General features: G+C 37.4%; 1 protein-coding gene across 1 annotated transcript in view; it reads right to left on the reverse strand.

Annotated features, from left to right (window-relative positions):
* ZNF366 (zinc finger protein 366) overlaps positions 1 to 15,666 on the reverse strand; it is a 35,485-nt gene extending 19,819 nt beyond the window's left edge. Inside the window, exon 1 of the mRNA XM_042825912.1 lies at positions 15,486 to 15,666. The gene's annotated coding sequence lies outside the window, so the exon portion shown is untranslated. The remainder of the gene's footprint in view (positions 1 to 15,485) is intronic.
* Between the last annotated feature and the right edge of the window lie 4,144 nt (positions 15,667 to 19,810).

A 19,810-nucleotide genomic window follows, 5' to 3' on the forward strand; every position in this document is an offset into this window, starting at 1 on the left:
TAGCAAACCCTTCCTTCACCATGATAAGAACTTAATTCCATAAAAATTATGCGTCCTGCAGAAGCTGTAGAAGGGACTGCATATTCAAACACCATCTGAGAAATAGTTCTGTCATACATAAGGAGTCTTCTTTAAAAATCTTCAGAGAACATAAAGCTTATAATAATGCTGTTCCCTATTATTTTTGTTCTCTCTGACCTTGCAGTAGCTGATCTCATTTTCATACCAACCATAAGTAAAAAGAGAGGAACAACGTGGAAAATTTTTGAGTTAAATATCTAACTGGGACCTCTTCTCTTTCCTACATAAGCACTTTGAAACTTCTTTCCTTCTTCAACACAGTTATTTAGGATGGAATGCTATGTAGAATACTGGTGTGTGACTCTAAGCATTCGGTTCGTTTTGAATATGGATAAACATTGAAACTTCTAGATTTTATCTGCAGTGTTCCAAATTTTCAGTTTTGAAAACTTATTCTAGAAAGTTCAGTGACAAAAATTTATAAACTCTCCAGAGTGTAAAAAAAAAAAAAGGGTTAATTTCTAATTTCTTCAGGACAAACATTCTCGTAGTTTTTCTCTGTATGTAATTAAACGTATTTTGAAATGCACTGTTTTGAGAAATTGAGCCACAAATAAGCTCAATTCCCTACCCTTTCAGTAAGGAAAGGCTACAAGCAGTTCGGGTAGTCTAATCTGGAAGTACTCCACAACTATCTGTGCAGCAGCTAATAATGCTGTTAGCTTCCTTGAAAGAAGAAGAGAGTTTAAGATGGAATATAAATAACCATTCACTTTCTCATTGTCAGCCAATGTACTTCTTTCGAAAGACAAAGGATAAAATAAAGTGTGTAAATCAGACTATTCACTCTGCAATCACACACACTGTTACACTCCCCAGTTAATAATCCCTACTGAAGTCAACAGTAAAATTTCTTCAGTCTTCAGTAGAACCAGGATTCTGCTTCCTGTATGAAAATGCTTTCAATCTATAGAACAATAATAAGCCCAGCAATACCAATAAGAGGTTATGAAGTTGCTTAACAGCTTAAATGCTGTTCTGATTTTGTTCTTGGTGCACACAGTTGTAAAGAAATGAGATCAGAACAAGTGAAATTGATGCGTACCCTCTGACAAGGAGAGAGTAGCTACTTAGTACAAGGTTTGCATTTGTGTTTGCTGTCTGCTGTTGAACCTGAACACTGGCAGCTATAAGGAAAGGCTGAAATCTAACATCTGCTCCTGTGTAGGATGTAGTGCAAATCAGTGACAAATGACACATTACCACATTTCTTGGGTCAAAGTTGAGCAGCTGGAGACCTAGAGCCTTAGTGAGCAACCAGCAGTGTTTTTCAATGGATACCTGTTACTACAGAGGTGCTTACAGTTTTCTTAATAGGTTTCGTGGGAGCTCCTTCATTTGAGTCACCCTTCATTTTAGTTTCTGATTTTAAATGTATTCAGTCATGCAATTGTTGAACTAAATGCCAAAGTTGTTATTTGTTTTTCACTCAGTCACTATTTAGGCAAAACTTGCATCAGTTGCAGGATCTGACTGAAGGGGTTTTCCTATGCTGAACTCATCTCATTTCAGTACTGACACAGTGTTCCCTACCAAAACTACACTGCTCTGAAGAATTGTCATAGTTTGAATCCCTGGATCACCTGCACAGCTTTGGATATATCCATTACTTGTATCCAAGTGATTTTCGGACAGTGAATATCTGATGCCTCCTTCAAAGGCAAAATAAACCCTCCATAAGCTATTATTTCTTTCCCTTTTTGTTGTTTTCATATCTTCTTTCATGCTGCTTCCTGTGTATGAGTGACGTCCCACTCCCAAATGTTACCATTTGCCATTTCCTTTTCTTCTGGAAGTTTCATAATTTCAAAAAGTTGGAAAATAATGAAGTGGATTTTTTTTAACCTCTTGCTATCACATATGTCTTATCTGCTTTGCTGGCCATATGGCTTTGCAAAATGGGATTAGATTGTTGTAATTTACCGTACCTGTAAAAGCCATGCATTTGCTTGCTTGTTCCTCAGGGAACATTGTGGGTGCTGCAGGTATGCTCGAAACAGCATACTAGATATTGGTTGTGTTGTTTGACAACATATATGTGTAGCTTTTTCAAATTATGGCATTTTATTTTCTCTTGGGTTTAATGAATGCAATCATTAAGGAGGACAAGAAGTAAAAGATAATGATCAAATCCAAACAAGGACTTCCCTAAGATCAGTGTCAACTCTACTCTTTTATTCCTTAAGAAGCCTTTGCAAAGTGTTTTTAATCTATCTTTTCTAGGCATCAGCAGCCACATTTTCAAGAGCACAAATGCAAGTAGTGGGCTCAATTTACAAATACTGATTAAATAGTAATACACGACAAAGAGCACAATAACACCATTTGATAGAGCAGATTCTCATCTACAAAACAGTTTCTCAACACAGTCATCACCAGTAGGTATGTATTTTCACCAGCAATGAGCAAGAGCCTGTATGCCAAATTCTTACCAGATGTCACCAGCAGAAGTGAGGCTGGTTACCATTGCTGCAACGCATCATCACTGCGTCACTGTGCTCACATACACTGTTTGGTCTCCAGAAACATTCAGCAAGCATCAATAAATGTGAATGGGTGCCATTTTTTATGCATGGAAGAATTTAGTGACACACCTTTACTTTGCGCACACTTCCATGCCAGATGGCACTCTTTCAGAGTGTCCCTTTGCTGCCATCACAGCAACAACATATGATGGGATGTTGGTGGGAGGGTTCAGCCTCCACTGCCATACCACCAAATGTGCCTCTGATTTCATGGGCCAACATCATAAAACAGAAGGTATTACTTTCAGAGCAGCCCTCATATATTTCTCTTCCCCTTTTGCCACCCTTAATACAATTGGAATTGGGAACAAGTAAGCAATCATTCATGAAGACATCCTGGAATGGTTGAAAATGAGAAGTGGGCCAGATCAGGCTCTCTCTTCCTACAGCAATATGATAGTACAAAGGAGTTCTATGTCTTTTCACTTCTGCCTGGGAAATTACCTTCATTTGCTGTTATCTTCTTCTTCTTTCTAACAGAAATTTTAATCTCAGCAAATGCATGTAAGACTAGTAAGGCTAATAGCATTGGTAATTCTATGGCAGGATTTCCAACAAACTCTGAAACTCATTGTTTGTGAACTGCAGTTCAGCAATTTGCAGTTTTTTATAGGCTCTATTGCCCAAAGAGATATAAAGCCATTTATGCCATGACCAAATTTTGATACTTTACCAAATTCAGTGTATACATACAAAAATAAATAGCTGCCATCCTATGGCAATATCTTAACAAACCAATAGTGAAAATCACATACACCTAAGAAGCTTGATTTTTTCAAATATTGGACATGTTAACAGCTGAATGAGCCACAATAATCACCAACAATCAATGAACTTCTTAAGATATCTTATATATATTATGTAATACTTTTTTTTTTTTTAGCCTGTTTTGTCATATCTTCCTTGCTTCTTGTTTGAGGTTTGAACATTTTTGATATTTTGACTGCTATGGGGACTTAACACTGTATTTGTATCTGCATTTGTGTAGTCTAGGAGACAATATAAATATGAAGAAATGAATCTTCTTTCTCAGAAAGCTGTTCAAGAGCTCCCTGCACTTCACTTTTTTGATTCCCAAGTTTTAACATTTTTACTTACATCATTCTTCTTTATTTCACCTTTGAAATACATGCATTTGGGAAACATCTTGCCTGCACTGCCCCTAGGCTGGCTTTTGGAGTCACTTGGTTATACGCACAAATCCTTCTCTGGTAAGTTTTCAGGGAAGAAGTACAGCTACTTTGGTATTTCTTTTAATAGAGAAAAAACATAAAGCAGTAAGAAAATAAATACACGATCACCTTTTTATACTTTACAAACCATTGTTTTGTTTTGATAGTTGAATGAAAGTGTTAAACGAGATTCTGAACTTTTCTTTGCTGAGAATCCAAAGCAGTATTATAACCTTGACTGTCACATCAGATACTTCTTCTGAATGGTTCATGGCATGATTTGCTTTCCAGTGGGAGAACTGATTAGATTCGAATAAAGTTGCTGGGAGCTATAGGGAGGTAGATGTAGATATTTTCCTTTCCTCCAATATGAGTGGTCTGTTCTCCATTTATCAGAATGTTTTGTTTTCCCTGTCATTGTTTTTAAGTATGCTTTGTCCTTATTTTAGCCAAAATTGGGTGGCATTCTCATTGGTTTTCTGTTCCCTAATAAGACAGTTGGGTGGAGGTTGCATTAACCACTGAAATCTGTAGTACAGCTTTATTGATAACGACCCTAGCAATACCTCATCCTCATGGCCCATCCATCCCTAGTCTTTTCATATATATACTATGTAAAGGGACTTCTGAATACAATCTGTTCTTGCTGCTGTTTTAGCTTTTATTTCTCTTTTCCTCATCCTTCTTTCTCTTTTTTCTTCTGCTTTGTGAGTCTTCTTAGTTCTTCTCTACATTTCCTTCCTTCATCACTTCTCTATTCCATCTGTGTTCACACCCTCTCTGCTTCTCTATTCTATCTGCCAAAAATGATTAGCAACGTGTAGATAATTTGGATAATGAAGTGTATGTTAAGTTCATGGGCTTTCAAACATTATCTGTTAATAAAATCACCCAAAACCACGAGTATGCATGGTGGAAGATCACAAGCTAAAGAAAATTCTCTGTCCTACACCTGCTTAAGGGGAAAAAGGTCATATGTCCTCAGCTGAATACCTCCATCTCCTTGATTCTCTGCTACCAACAGTGCATTCGAGGCTTTGGAGTGAACAGGGGGGAAAAGAGATATGCTGACAGATCTCCACCTTTACTATCTGCAGCACAGCACTGTCCACCTCTGCCTACGGCAGCTCTGGTCCAACTTCTTGCCTTTCATTTTCCCTCCACAGATCAGTGTAATCTGAAAATGAGATGCTGGTGAGGTGCAAAAGAATATAAAAGCAGCTGTGTTAGCTCTAGCTATTAGGTGACTAAACTAAAGTCTTGTGAAGAATAAATCAGGAAAGGGCATAGTGAAAACTTCCCTTCATGGTCTGTGGGCCACCAGCTGTCTGTGGCTGAAAGGTTTCCCAATCTAAGGTTGGCAACTTCTGATGGTTTTTCTTCTTTCATGAAGGATAGGTTTCAGTAAAAGTTAGGAAATATGAAAACATGGTGTGATATAAGCCAACCTTTTTATTACAGGCTGAGGAGCATGCAGAGATAAGGAGCTATGTCATGGGGAAGTGGGGTATCTTTAAATGGCTTATGCTTCCAGAGAGTCAGAGCAGTGTCAGGACAGTGAGAGCTGCAGCGTGAGGGAGGAAAGGGAGGAGAGATGTCTGCTTATTCTCTTCTAATCTGTATCTCTCTGAAGTGGTTTTTACTGCTTATCCTTAAAAAACTCTGAAACCCAGAGATATTGTAAGTCATTCCTTTCATGCCCTATTTTCCATCTCCCTGCCTCTTCTCAAATAACAGATTCTGTCCTGCTTCAGTTTCTCTTGAGAAACAGACCTTTTGACACTGCTGAATCATTTTGCTGATAACTTTTGAACTACATAGTTTTATTGGTTGGCATTTTTTTAATGTACAATGCCCTCTTTTTTTTTTTTCCCACCAAAATATGGAAATATTCATACTCTGAATAATTTATGAATCTGGGAGGATGCACAGAAGTAAACTATTGCCTCAAGCACTCCAACCAGTATGTGACACTCAACCATTTTTTAATACACTTGTGTTTATGTCAAAAAGAAACTATCCTAGGAACTCCAGACTACTTTTGTCTGTTTTGAAAAGAAAAAATGAAACAGGTCAGAGTGCTGAGAGCATGGGACAGGACCAGAGGACAGGTCTATCTTTATATTGAGGAAATTCCAGGCTAGAAAAATACTTTGGCAAATTGCATTCAACCATTCTAAACCCTTCAGCACTGCAGAGAAAGGCCTACCGGGAAAAATAACTGAAAGGAACCTGTCTGTACCACTCAGGAGAGTGAGATGCCTCGAACTTGCACCTTCTCAATAAAACTGCACAAGTGACACCTGTAGGAGGGCCCAAATCTATTTTTAGAGAGGATAGAGTCTACAGCCCCTAACTATCTCTACACCCCAGCACTCAGCAGTGCTGTTTTTGGCTGTGTAATAGTCCTGTGACATAGAGCAGTTAGCCTCACAGCCCAGGAGTCTGGTTAGGGTACTCCTCTAAGAGGCTAGGAATGGGAACCTCCCAAGGGGGTGGAGGGAAGTGAATCAAAGTATCTGACTTTATGGCTGTTATATTTTGCACTGATTTGATATCATTCAGTTCCATATAAAGATTTTTGCAGGACTGGATCCCTAGGAGCTTTTGGGCATGGGTATACTGAATTTCTACATCCTGTGCAGGCTTCGAGGCTGATGAAATCAGGTTGGGCAGTGTGGTGGCACCAGGAGCACATAAAGGCAGAAGTTCACATGTGTAAAGCTTAGCTGGTACCAGCAGGCTGCTTGGGAATTCGATTCTACCCTCAGTAATTACTAGAAGGCACTACAAGTTGCCCACCTAGTTTAACCACCAAATTAAATAATGTAGTTCATCCTGTGTAACAATCTCTGTTTTGTCTGTGGTCTCATCCACATCACTGTGAAATCATTATGGAAAAACTGGTATCTGAGAATAGGATCTGGGATTTGACTATTATAAAGCAATGTCAGTAAGATACATCTCTTCCTTTTCTTAACTGCATAAACAGCTCTCATTTTGGTAACTGGAAACATGGATCTGCTGCTGCCACTTTGACAGCTCTTCATAGAGGTCCTATCACTACATTCAATTTCCTGCCTCCTTGCCTATCTGTCATTGCAAATTAGAATTGTGCATTTTTGGCATCACAGGAATAATATGCACGACTTCTTTTTTTCCTCTGGAAAGTTATTAGATTAAACTAATGCAGTTTTAGTGTTTGTTTGTTTGTTTTTCTCACCAGTCAGATATTACAAGACAGTGTCGTCAGAATCTTTTCACGTACAAAACAGAGTATTTAAATTCTACGGAGTGAAGTTCAAAAGAAAGGGCTTCTGAGCTTTACTGTAGTACAATTTCAAGAAAAAATAAAAATAAAAATAAAAAGGATTTATGCAGAACACTCAGAATTAAAACGACTAAAAAACATGCCCTTCCATAACCTTCATGCTGTTCTGCTTGGGGTATTGTTTTGAAAATAAATCTTTCACTGGCATTCGTGACCTTTTAAAAGGAAATAGTTTGAGCTTTCCTTCCTACTGCAGTCCCAGTATCGTTATCACCTCCATGGAGGCCAGAGAGATGGCCTAGTCTCCTTAGTCTCCTCCAAAGACTTCGTTAACTTCAAGGGTAGCTGAGGGGCACCTTCAGCCTCGGTTCCTCAAGCCAGCCCACTGCAATGCTCCCATACCATTAGCAGCTACTGTATGAGAAAGAAACAATACCTCCTAAATCTTCTGTGAATAAACAGATACCTTAAGAAAAAAAAATAAAATTAAATGCTGGTGACACGTGTTCATCTGCTTGGAGAAAAGCAGAGAAGAGTACAATATAGTAGAGTTTTCAAATAAAGTTTCCAAAACAGATTACATTTTAATGAAAGTCTAGTTTCTGATAATAGTGGAGAGTATTGTTATTCATCAACAGGACCAAGAGCTTGCTTTTAATGTTTATTTTTCTTTCAATTTGCTTCAATTCCATTCAAAATTCACAGTAAAACTGATGGTTGCTAAAATGGCAAGCACTCTGTGTTATAGTTAGGCATGCACTGTGCTGGAAGAACTGAAAGAAGAGGATTTTGACACATTTAGAAAAAAATATATCTGCTACTGAACACTGTACAATTCCTTAAAAGTAATTTCCAGGTGATGCTTCCCTCGTCATTTAGGATATACAAATAGATGTGGTTTCAGCTGAAGTTTGAACAGACTTTCTGGAAAGGCTACTTTGCTGAGGAAACTGATTAATCCTATTAAACTGTATTACTCGCAATTAAGCTGACTTCATATTGACTTAACAATTACTATCTGAGGAGAAGTGCAAAAGGAAATAATAGAGCAAAAGAATTTGAGATATCTATTTAATTCTTAGGACACTATTGTGTTTATCCAAGTCATAGGATATCCAAATAATAAAAAAAAACTAAAAATCATGAGCAACAAGACAGAGTTGAAAGTTACTCTTAAGGCAAAGTAGTGGAGCACTGGGAGGAAACTACTTCTAATGTGTTTGTGCTGTGCCTAGGAAGTACTGCTTTGCAGACCGCCAGGGCATAAAATCTGTATTAAAGCATTCAAACCATGCAGAACTAAAATATGTATTTCTTTTCCAGAGAAAGATCACCTTCACATATATCTCCTAATTGCAAGCAAGTGAGGACTGATTTTTTAGAATCAATTTATTTCATGTTATTTGAAGAACAATGTGCTTAGTTTTTCAGTTCCATTACTGAACAGTGTTTTAAACTATTACATGAAGTGTCTTCAAGGAAGTAATTTATGGTAATCCCCTCTGGCTTTGCCCTTCGCCTTTAATCTTTGCACTGACTGAACAGCAAGAAGTACATGTTTTCTCACTCTGATTCTCAAAATGTGTCCTGCATATAGCACTTAACTATTTTATTAACTTCTAGAACATATTAAAAATAACTAATTTGTTTCAACAACTAAAGAAATCTGAAATTTAAAACAAATTTCAGATAGCTTCTGTGATTTTAATCACTTGGAGAAAAACCTCTGTGTAAATCAACTAACAGGGAGGAGTTCTTAAGGTTAACTGTTATATCGAAACAGATTTTAAATGCCAGTTTTATTGAATTCAACAAACTAGCATACAGAGTGGGAATGGCAGCTCAGACTTATCCAAATGTCATCAGCAGATACTGGAAGAGTCTGAAGTTACAAACAAATAAGAAATTACTTTTTGCCAAACAAAAAAAAAAAAAAAAAAAAAAAAAAAAAGGGAGAAGAAAAGAAAAAAGTCAATGTTGAAATTTGAAATGAACACTGAAGTTTGAAATGTGAAATTTCCAACATTTCTAAAGCCACTTTAATACTAATCCTTCACCACTAGAGACAGCAAACACTTGTATTGACAATTAACTCAATTCTGAGTCTCTTCAGTAGAAAAAGGAAACCAAAAGTCCATGCAACCACTGTGAATCTCTCAAGCAAATCCCGGATATAAACTGGAAAAAAAATTATTCTATTTGGACCTCATTACCTGGAAGATATGCCAAGTGCCATATACAAAAACCTAGAAGATTAGATAGGAATTATTGTTGTGTTGCAATAGGAACGGCAGGTTAATCCATTTCTGTAAACAGTATGCAATGACCTGGGGAAGAGTACCTAAGGGTAAACATCTGTGTGAACCATGTGCCTGCGCATGCATTTTTTTCTGAGTCTGGTAGTGAACAACCTAGTGAAAATCTTCTCTGAAGTCGTTAGAGAAAATTCTGAGTCCTGATCACTTGCCTACAGAGTCAAGCATCTTCTACTCAAGGCTTTACCTGTGGATAGAGTTAGAAAGATTTCCCAATATGTGGGATAAGGAAAAAACAGATAATAATAATTAATGAGATCAAAAGTATTTGATTATTGTTTTGATTTCTTTTTGGCATAGAGGAGGTTTGGAGGAGGAGCTAGTCGACACAACTCTCTGATACTTTTGACTGTTCTACAGCATATTAATGTGCTAACTACAGGCATGTAATAGTTGTGGTAATCTTGCTGATTACATATTGTGAATGAAGTGTCACCTAGAAGTGTTTATGTAACAGCCATACTGGTAAACCTTAGGAGCACATTTTGATCCACTTGCTCTTCCAGGAGGACCAATATAGTTTTGTGTAATTCCTGTTACAAAGTAATAGTTTCAGACTAATACTAGATGTCATTAAAAGCTCCAGAAATCTACACTAGCAAATCAATCCACACTGGGCTAGAGCCTCCCAGATGGTTTCAACAAGCTCTGCTTTTCCCTGATGGAGAAAGCTAATGGATGCTCTTGAAACATTCTTTTCTCTTCACCTTCTGGTGCTGTTTTTATTACACTATTTTTAGGTATCTGTAAGAGAAAGTGGACAAATAGAGAAAGACTCTGTGTCAAAGAGTGTTTTCAAATAAATTTTCTTTGGAGCTGAAACACAAGCGGATACTTGGTTTAGAAACCAACTCAAGAGAGAGGACAAAACATGAAATAGCAATTATATTCCACAGTGTACTCTTCCCTGATATCTTTGTAGTGGGTCAATTTAAATTTGGTTTAAATCTAGCAGATTGAGTGTTAGTAGGAACACCAAGTCTTTCCAGTTTCAAAGACCATACAAAACCTTTGAATCTCAAACATTTGTTCTGGATGTATAGTAGCATAAACAACATAGAACCCTTCATAAAACAAGAAGACTTTCATCACTGCAAAAAGAGCCTAGAGTTACACTGCAACTCTGAAAATTAAAGCATAAATGGTTTTTTCACAGCTGGGAAACCAGTAAAAAAGGAGACTGGAAATCATCTTGTCACTCCCAGTAAACACAATGGTTGCTGCTCTGTGCGCTCTGTGTCTGGCATGGGAAGCATAAGCTGCTCCCTGAAAAGAAGTATAGCCACCTGTCCCATCCTAGAACCACTGCACCGGCTTCTCTTAAATCCTTCACTCTGAGAACACCACCACTTTAATTTCTGCATATACAGAGAAATTTGTTGGTTTGTATTCCTCACCGGGCCTCCGAACAGAGGACTGCATAATTAACATCTCTTGGCTCAGGTTTGCATTACTTGTAGTACAGCATTGTTTAAGAATAACAACTGGAAATGTATGACCTTGCTCATAGTTGTACTTCTAGCTTCAATTCAGTTCTACCTTTCTCTAACTCATTAGTGAAAAGTGATGTTATCCATGTATGAGTCTTGGTTTACCTTGAAGGTGTTGTAATTAATGAATCCTCAGATTCAACTGACATTTTCTTTTCTAAGTGTTCACTGCATTCTGACATTTCTATAAGGTGTAAGAAACTAGGAAGTAGGAAGCTTACACATTTACTTTTTACAAACACTGTAGATTTTCAGGAAACATAATTTCTGTCATAAGATTTTTCTTTTAAATCAAACCAAAATTCATACACATGAATTTACACACCTCCACAAAGCGTAAGAAAAAATGTGTTGGTGTTCTGGCTTTCTTTCATAGTAGAAAAGTGAAGAGAGAGCAAGAACAATAGCTTTTTCATCCTTGGTTCAGGTAGTTAATAATGTTTCTTTCTAACATACAAAGCAGGAAATAAAGAGTGAAAGTTAAAAAATGTGAGTGTTCAGATAATTTCTTTCCATAATCTTCAGAGCATGAAAATATTTTCATAGCTTTTTTTTCATTGCTTAGCTTAACTTCTTCCAGTATCTTTGAAGGTCTTTACAACACACTAGGTGTTGTTAGTTCAGAAGGAAAAGTTCAGCTTATCAAGATTGGGATAGCATTAGTATAAAAACACTTATTTCAGAAAAACAACTCACAGAATTATTACATTTAGTAGGAACCTAAACAAAGATTATATAATAATTTTCAACTGGATCATTAGCATTTTAAAAGCCAGGTAAGAAGGAGTCTCATTTGCCGGACAGATTTAAAGAAAAAAAGATATCCAGCGTGGAATTCAACATGTGTTTTAAATAACAAGTATTATTTACTTAGTCACCTTATTTGGATGAATATCTGAATATCATATATAAAATTCCACTGGAATTTTTACAGTAGTGGAGAGCTACAGTCTCCATTTCAAAATACGAATTTTCAACAATAAAGAGAGTAGCCATGAGCAATCCTTCCCCCCCACACTCAAACTTGTTCATTTCTTTTTAAACTTTTCATATTCTCTCTGTAATTCTTTCTCATGCTAATATTCCTTGCTTTTCAATGGTTTCTGGAGGTGGTAAGGAAAAATAGGGATAACTATGGTATTTAAGAGGAAAATGTTCACTGTGTTTTAATATTTCATATATTTGAAAACATTTGTTGTGTTAAAAAATTGGTCCAGCCAATTATCTATGACAGTCCACATAATACTTGTAAGGTCTCTTCAAAGGAGAAGTTTCTTTTGTTGCATGTTTCCACATGGGGATGTGTGCCAGTGCTTAGAAACTATGTGTAATTTCAGATCAGCTGTAAAGGGCCATGTTTCCTTATACACCTTTGGCTGACTTGTATTCTTATATAATCATCATACAAAAAACCTATTGCAGTACACAGCTTTCACTGCTTTTGTTTTTTAGGGTAATATTCTGCTGACAAATCTGCATGAGTAGAGGGGTAGAAATTTGGGTAGAAGTTCAGGTAGAAAACTTTCTCTATAATTGCAGTTTTATAATATCATACATTGGAAACAGAATAAGTGCTATCTGGGGTAATCCTTACTCTCCCACCTCTTGTCCTGGATTACTCATCCCTCTGCGCTTCGTTCATTCTAAATAATGGATGTCTATCTGGCACTATTAGAAACATCAGATAAAAGACATGCCAGTGCGTGAATCTGTAGGATGTATTTAGTACTTCTCAGTACACCAATGTCTGCTCTACATCCATCTATTAGAAATGTGTCCTTGTTTGAAAGAATGAGAAAACAAATAGGATTTATCAAAAGCCAACAATTCACATTCTCTCCTGGTAAAAAATCTATATTGGAGACATAATGAAAATATAGCTCAGTGCTAGTATTCTGCATCCAAAACCCATTAAAGATTCTGGTCATAAGTACAAAAGGTCAACTAACATTTACTGTAAGACTTCTATCAGTTTCTGTGCTTTTCAAATCAGAACTGCTAACTTGCGATTTCCATAGGCTATACGTTGTTACCAATATTGTTGTTGCCATCGTCAGTGTATGCAGTTTTTATTCATTCTTCAGAAGAACAAGCAACATTTGTCAACATTTTATTTCATTATAATTGAGAACACATCAAATTGAAGTAATGGCTTTATAGAAGACTGTAGGAAAATGTTAATCAGAAATACATGTTCTGAGCGACTATGTAGGTTATATAGGGAGATATGGCTTCTAGCTGTAGCAGTAGTAAGTTTTTAAAACAAAATAAATATGAACATCTCTCTTTTTATTCTTATTTTTTTTAGCTTCAATGAATTTTGTTCTTTTTAATCACATTGAGGAAAGTAACTGAAAACTTGTTTCACACACATTTAATTTGTGCCAAGCTGGTTGTAGATGGATAGTCAGCCTACCCTCAGAATATACCCTTCTATGTTTTTAGATATCTCAACAAGGTGGGAAAAGGATATCACACCAGCCCAAAACCACCTCTTCCTGAGCCTTGGAGAAAGATATTGATGATGTTACAAATCACCGTTATACTAGACAGTGTTGTGGTTATCCTAATGATAATGTATACTCAAGGGAAAGCAGGTAAGCACCAAATACCTGGAGAAAATATATTATTTGAAGGAAAAGGCAACATCAGAGATGAAATCTAAGAATGTTAAGAGCTCGTAGTTGATCTTCATTATTAAATTACTTATCGCTCCTATTAATATGATCTCCTGTTGCACTTGTTACTAAGGAATAGGTTTAGAAATAGCATTAATATGAGTGTGAGCACATATGAATTCTTATGCATTTCAGACAATCTTCTTCTTTCCACAGTATTTCAGAGAAAGAATTTATCAAATGCATGGTCAAAATAAAAAATACATTAAAGTTTAGTTTTGTCTTCATAAACAAGATCCATATCTAAATGCTGCAACCAGCTCTACCTACAAGGTGAACTGAACTTCTGAGCTAATTACATCAGAACTTATAGATGATTGCAATCCAGGCTAACACTTTACAGCATGAGGAAAACAAAACCACAGAGTAATACAGTGACTTCCAAACACAGAGCTTTAATGTCTTTGAATGCTTAGGAGACTCTTCTACTGAGTGTCCAGATATTTGACATGTAATTGTCAAAACAGCTGATCAAACCCTCTACTTAATATGAATAAATATTTAGACAAACAAAATGCAAATCCAAGTATGCCAAGGGACAGATGTGGCAAGTTTCTTGCAGCAATACGTGACATTTTCTTGCTATTAGCAGAGAAGGGACAAATATCGTCATGTACACCTAAAAGCTGGTACCAGACTCGATGGAACTCAACCCAATGCTGAGCTATGATCTTCTGGAAGGATGCTGCATTCAGTAGCAGGCTGCACTTAAAGTGAAGGCAATCTGCAGCTTACTAAGGAATCAGTCTGAATTTGGGCAGAACACTCCCTCCTATGGAAACACATGTGCCAGACAGAGGGGTAGGAAAGTCCATTCTGCTCACTCATTGAGCAAGAGCTGAGAGCCTAGGGCTGTGTCAAGGTGGCAGAGCAATACAAGTGTCCCACAGGAACAGAGTTAGTCAGGCTGCCCACCAGTCCCCATGGTGCCTGCCCACCGTTCAGGACTGCTGTCTGGACCCTGGGTCCCTGCAGAGCACCCTACACATTGGAGAGCTTGAATAAAGAGTGGGGCTGAAAATGGCCAAGCTCTCCTACTGTGGAGAAATCAACACGTGTCCTAATTTTTCCCTCTATTGTTGCATCCTTCTGTTATAAAAGTGTGGGGGGAGGATTTTCTCTTCTACTATTTGAAACATGCTCTTACATTTAATCACTGATTTCATGCTCTGCTCTGATGGTTCTGCAACATTTATGACTAACAACAAAAAAATCTATCAATATCTACAATACAAGTGACAAATAAACAGACAACTTCCAACTAAATCCTATGCTGGTGATCAGTACTGTTAACGTGCTGTGCAACAGCAGCTTACTTTCTTTTTTTTTCTTATTCATCTGAGAACCTGGAACTGCTCTAGCACATCTTAAATGTCACTCTTACTTGACTACTCATATACACAGATGAGTGGAGATAAATGCATAGTATCAGAAAAACAATACCAACTGAAGGAAAAAAAAGACCTAGCAACTCATCTCTCCATGTAGCACAGGTTGGCAGGTTGGCACAGACCTCAGTAGTGGCAGATGATATATGAAACACATCAATTTTCATACAACACAGCTTCTCTCGTTATTTCAGCAGTGGCCCGGTGCAGCTTGCTGAAACATTCAGGATAAAGTGAGTAAAGCCTGTAACAAGATTCTGGTAGAGTCACTATATGCAAAACGCACAGCAGATTGTGTTATGAATATTATCAGTTTCAGCGGAAAACACTTTCTTTTCCATGTTTGTTAAACCGCACGTTGTTATCACCAGTATCTAAAAAAAGAGACTAGAGACATTTGTAGAATAAATATACTGCTTGTCAATGTATATGATCATTATCTTCTTATCAGTTAAATGTGTATCTGATAAATGCCTTTTCTTAATGCGAAAGTATATATATATATGTATATGTATATATATGACTTCTAAAAAGTTAACCATAAAAGCATTCTCACTCAACTTACCAGATGTTGAAGCTGGAAGGAATCTTGCCCTACTCTCTACCTGCTCTCGTGTTGGTAATCTCTCTCCCTCTCTTTCTCCCCCCGTGCAGAGGTTGCAGTAAACTTAGAAAACTAGCAGGGACAGTGTTTCAAATGACTTAAGAAAGAGAACAGGAACAATTATTTCGTTCTCTTTTTTTCAGATGAGTACAGTACCTTCAGAAAGAAGGAAGGAAGGGAGGGGAGAGGAAGTCAACAACCCTTTGCTTTCCTGCAAAAAAATAAGGAAACAGCAGATAGCAATCTCGTTTTCTCTCAAACAAAATGTTTGGAAAAATAAATACAACCGAACCAAAAGGAATTCCTCAAGTATTATATCTGCATTATTGGCTTCATAAAACCTACTTTACAGCTTGCTATGTGCAACTGCATTAAAACAAATGAATTTCCGAAGTAGCGTCTAGGAGTAAGACGCCCATATCTCACACAGAACAATCAGTCATAAGTGTGTACAGATAATGCAGACTTTTTCTTCAGACAAGGAACAATCATATATGGAATGAACATACATGAGTACACAGTTCTTATTTCCATGGTAATAGATTTCTTAAACTCCCTCTTCAGTGTGATTGTAGGAAAATAGCAGTGGATTATTCACAAAACGCTGTTGAATAAAAAGGGGGACAAGAAGGGCCACAAAAATGATAAGGATCGTATCTCTATATTAGGGTTGCAGTAACACATAATATATCTCAAAGATTTGCAGTGTGTGGAAGCCATCTGATTTCTCCAAGCAAAAACTACATGCTGTGTTCTAGAATACATTTTGTACTTCGCTTTGTTTCTTTCTTTCCCCATTAAGCAAATTCTGACAAACAGATACTGGCCAGCTGGCTGCAGTTATACTTGGGATAAGTTTAGTCCATTGTGCTCCACAGTGATTTTGTTCACTTGTGTGTTTTCCCCCACCTTTATCTGTTATTTGAAGTCCACCTATAGTGAATACATGTTCCCTTTTTTTCCCAATAATCTGTTTTCATTCTGACATTCTTGCATGTAAAAACTTAGATGCTACCACAGGGTCTGTGTTTTTAGTTTGCTTTGTAACATGGTACCTAAGGCAGTGCTGCTTGTGGACAAGTGACTCAGCGCCGTGCTCTGTGACAGGCAGGAAAAAAAAAGACACTTTGCATTGCTCTTTCCTATGAAATGTGGGTCCAGATTTTGCTGCGGGATTGACAGCTAGGTGAATGATGCTGAGGCAGAATGAGTTACAGCTGTAAATCCATTGTTAGTAGGAGGACAAGTTGGTACCCTACCCCATACAGATAATAAAGATTGCTTCTTTTATTGTTTGATAATGAAAAGCTGCAAACCAACATAGGAAGTACTTTGGCACCTGTGTTCCTTCACACAGTTCTTGACGCTATTCCTAGAAGATGTCTAGCAGCAGTCTGAGTGGAGAATCTTTCATTTTAGTATTCAGCAACTGGAAGATTTGACTGAGTACATCAGCAGCTGACAGAGCAGTACAGGTGCTGCGGGTGATCTCTGGCCTTACAGCATCACCAGCATTTCCTGGTAGCGAGAGGTTAATTGTAAGAGCAAAAGAATGCAATGCACTTAGGGAACGTGCTGTAAATGAAGTACTCTATAATCCCTTGGGAACAGAGTTCTAGTGTATACCAAGCATAGGGAAAGCAGGGAGGCACAGAAAGTAATCAAATTCATGTCTAGTCTAGTAGTTGAAAAAACGAGGTTTTATTTTGAAATAGTTTTATTAACGTTTGTTTTATTCACTTCTTTGCCAGGTATTCAATATTCATGAGACCCAGAAGACTGCTACCACACATAATTTTGTTTTTCTCTATTGGTAGTACATTGCAGAATGCCTATATTCCTCAGCATATGTTCAGAGGCCACAGAGGGTACATGACCTCATTGTCACAGATGTCCCTTGCTTCTTCACACAGCAGGTTTCACTTTTAGTTTTGGGGACTGCAAAGCTAAGATGCTGGTCACAAACAACCACATCACTGCTTCACTATCTAATAAACTGGCTTTGATATTCTGATTGAAGGACGCTTTTTGAGCCTGCTGGTACTGCAAGGAGAGCAGGAGATGTAAAGGTCTTTGCTCATCTCACCTCAGGTCCTCCTGTCAGCAGCCTTTCTACCACTCAAAGCTGGAGCCAGTGTCCTCGAATGAATGCTGTTGCCACTGCCTCATCTGATGCTAGAATGAAACCGAAGGGCAGAGGGAAACTGTCTCCTGCTGATAACCAACCCTCTTTGTGGAACTTACTAAGCCAAGTGCTCAGAACACTGTTGCTTCATCAAAGTCCAGGTAATCTCCTTCCTGCAGAGCAGCTGTAGTGATTGACTTGCTCTGCCCATCTCTCACCAGTCACCAGAAAAAAACCGTGAAGGAGGGAAAGGTATTGACACTGACATTTTCATGCCTGCAGACACCTTGGAAGGTCATTCCCTACAATTTATGACTGCGGAGAAATAAAAGCAAGGCCAAAATCTTTAGTTCCTAAAGTCAAGCAAACCAAGTCACAGTGGATAACACTATGGCATTTAAACATTTTTTTTAAAGGGATAAGTACATTTATTTTCAAGAACATACTTTTGTAGGAAGTTTTATTCTTTATTTCACCTTTTCTCACCGTACTTTTACCAAAGTGAATCTGCAGAGACAAATCCAAAAAAGTGCAACCCCAGTTTCAATGCAGAGAAGGGAACAAGTGTAGTAAGTGTAGTAAACTTCAAGTATAGTAAAGCAGAAAAGCAGACAAGGAAAAACATACCTGTGGTCATAGGCACATTTGATCTTCCATCAGGCTAATTATTAGGGTGATATTAAGGACTTGTTCCTTTTTTCTTTGTAGTTGTTTGTTTGTTTGCTTGTTTGCTTTTAGTTCTATAGGAAATAAATGTTCTTCCCAATGACAGGAGGGAAGCTTTCTTACATGCTCAAAGAAAGAGTGAAATAAAACACATTCAGCATGTTAATAAGCATGAGAAAAGGGTTACAAGTAGCAGCCTTTGCACCACCACCCAGCATAGATAAGAGAGTGCAGAGTTAACTGTAGAAGCCATAACATTCTGCCTCATCCTGAGAAAATGAGACCAGAGGCAAAAAACAGACATGCTTGCCTGAAACTTTTAGGGCGACATCTTCATACATATGAATTGTCAAGGAAATAATAAGATGAATGTTTTCCTTCTGGGTTATAGTCTACCTGTGGAATTTAAAATAACATACTTAAAGATTGGAAAAAAAAAACACCCAAAGAATACTTCACTGTTTAATATGTCAGTCTGCTATACTTTCCTGGCTTCACTTCTGCAGCGAATGTTTATTGTAGACGGCTCAGGACTGAGCCAGCAGAATGCTAATGGAATCAGCAATGTACGGAGCTGAAACTAAAGGACTTCCCTTCTGCACTGCAGCACGAGAGTGGGGCTCTAATAATCAACATTCAGCTGCTCTACTACCCTTTGTTATATTGCTTTGCATTACATGCACTGTTAAGGTATGACATATTCCTTTTTTTTTTAATTACTGCAGTCATACTGGCTTTCATTTGGCTTTCATTTGGTTTGTCAGATTAGAAAACGTTAGAATATAAGAAAATTTTATACAGCTATCTGTGTCTCATGATCTTGGTATGATCAGAGCATTCTCACAGCTGTGTGCTTGTGCAACTAAATTTAACACTTTCATGTAAATCCTTTTGATATTTTTCTTTCAGGTAGTATATAATCAACATTTTAATGAGCGTTTAGTATTTGTAGATTACAACCACATTGTGTTGCTCTTGAGAGAGAAAGTGGAAATATGTATTCAGAACAATTTTAAGAAGAGGCCTTTCCTGGTAGTAACTACCTTACTGTAATTTGAAGTGGGGCAAACTCGTTTCTGGTAAATGACACAGTCTGAAGTCATCTGAAGAGTTGCTCTTCTTGTACCTTGTTTGTAAGCATCACAACTACTCTTATTAAGACATTATAATTAAAAACCATTTTAAAATAAGATAGTATGATAAAGAGGATGTGTTTGCATCTTCTAGCATGCACAAATTTATGTGAGCAGGACTGCAAGCTTTCTTCAGGTCAGAAACAGATGAGAGTTTGGCTTTGGTCTGTATGTCTGTATCGGGTGTCGCATCAACAGAAGCATAACATGGAAAGATGTCAAAGAATCTACCAAATTTTTCGGTAGTTCCTCAAAGCTGTCCTTTTAACCACAGTACAAAGCTGCATTCTATCTTTATAGTGGAAAGCAAATACAGTCCTTCCTGGTATTATTACTTTTTTAAGAGTGTTCGTGCAGTCTCA

Source organism: Centrocercus urophasianus, unplaced genomic scaffold, assembly GCF_019232065.1.
Source record: "Centrocercus urophasianus isolate 14NV4802_14NV808 unplaced genomic scaffold, USGS_Curo_1.0 seq_25, whole genome shotgun sequence".
Lineage (NCBI taxonomy): Eukaryota > Metazoa > Chordata > Aves > Galliformes > Phasianidae > Centrocercus > Centrocercus urophasianus.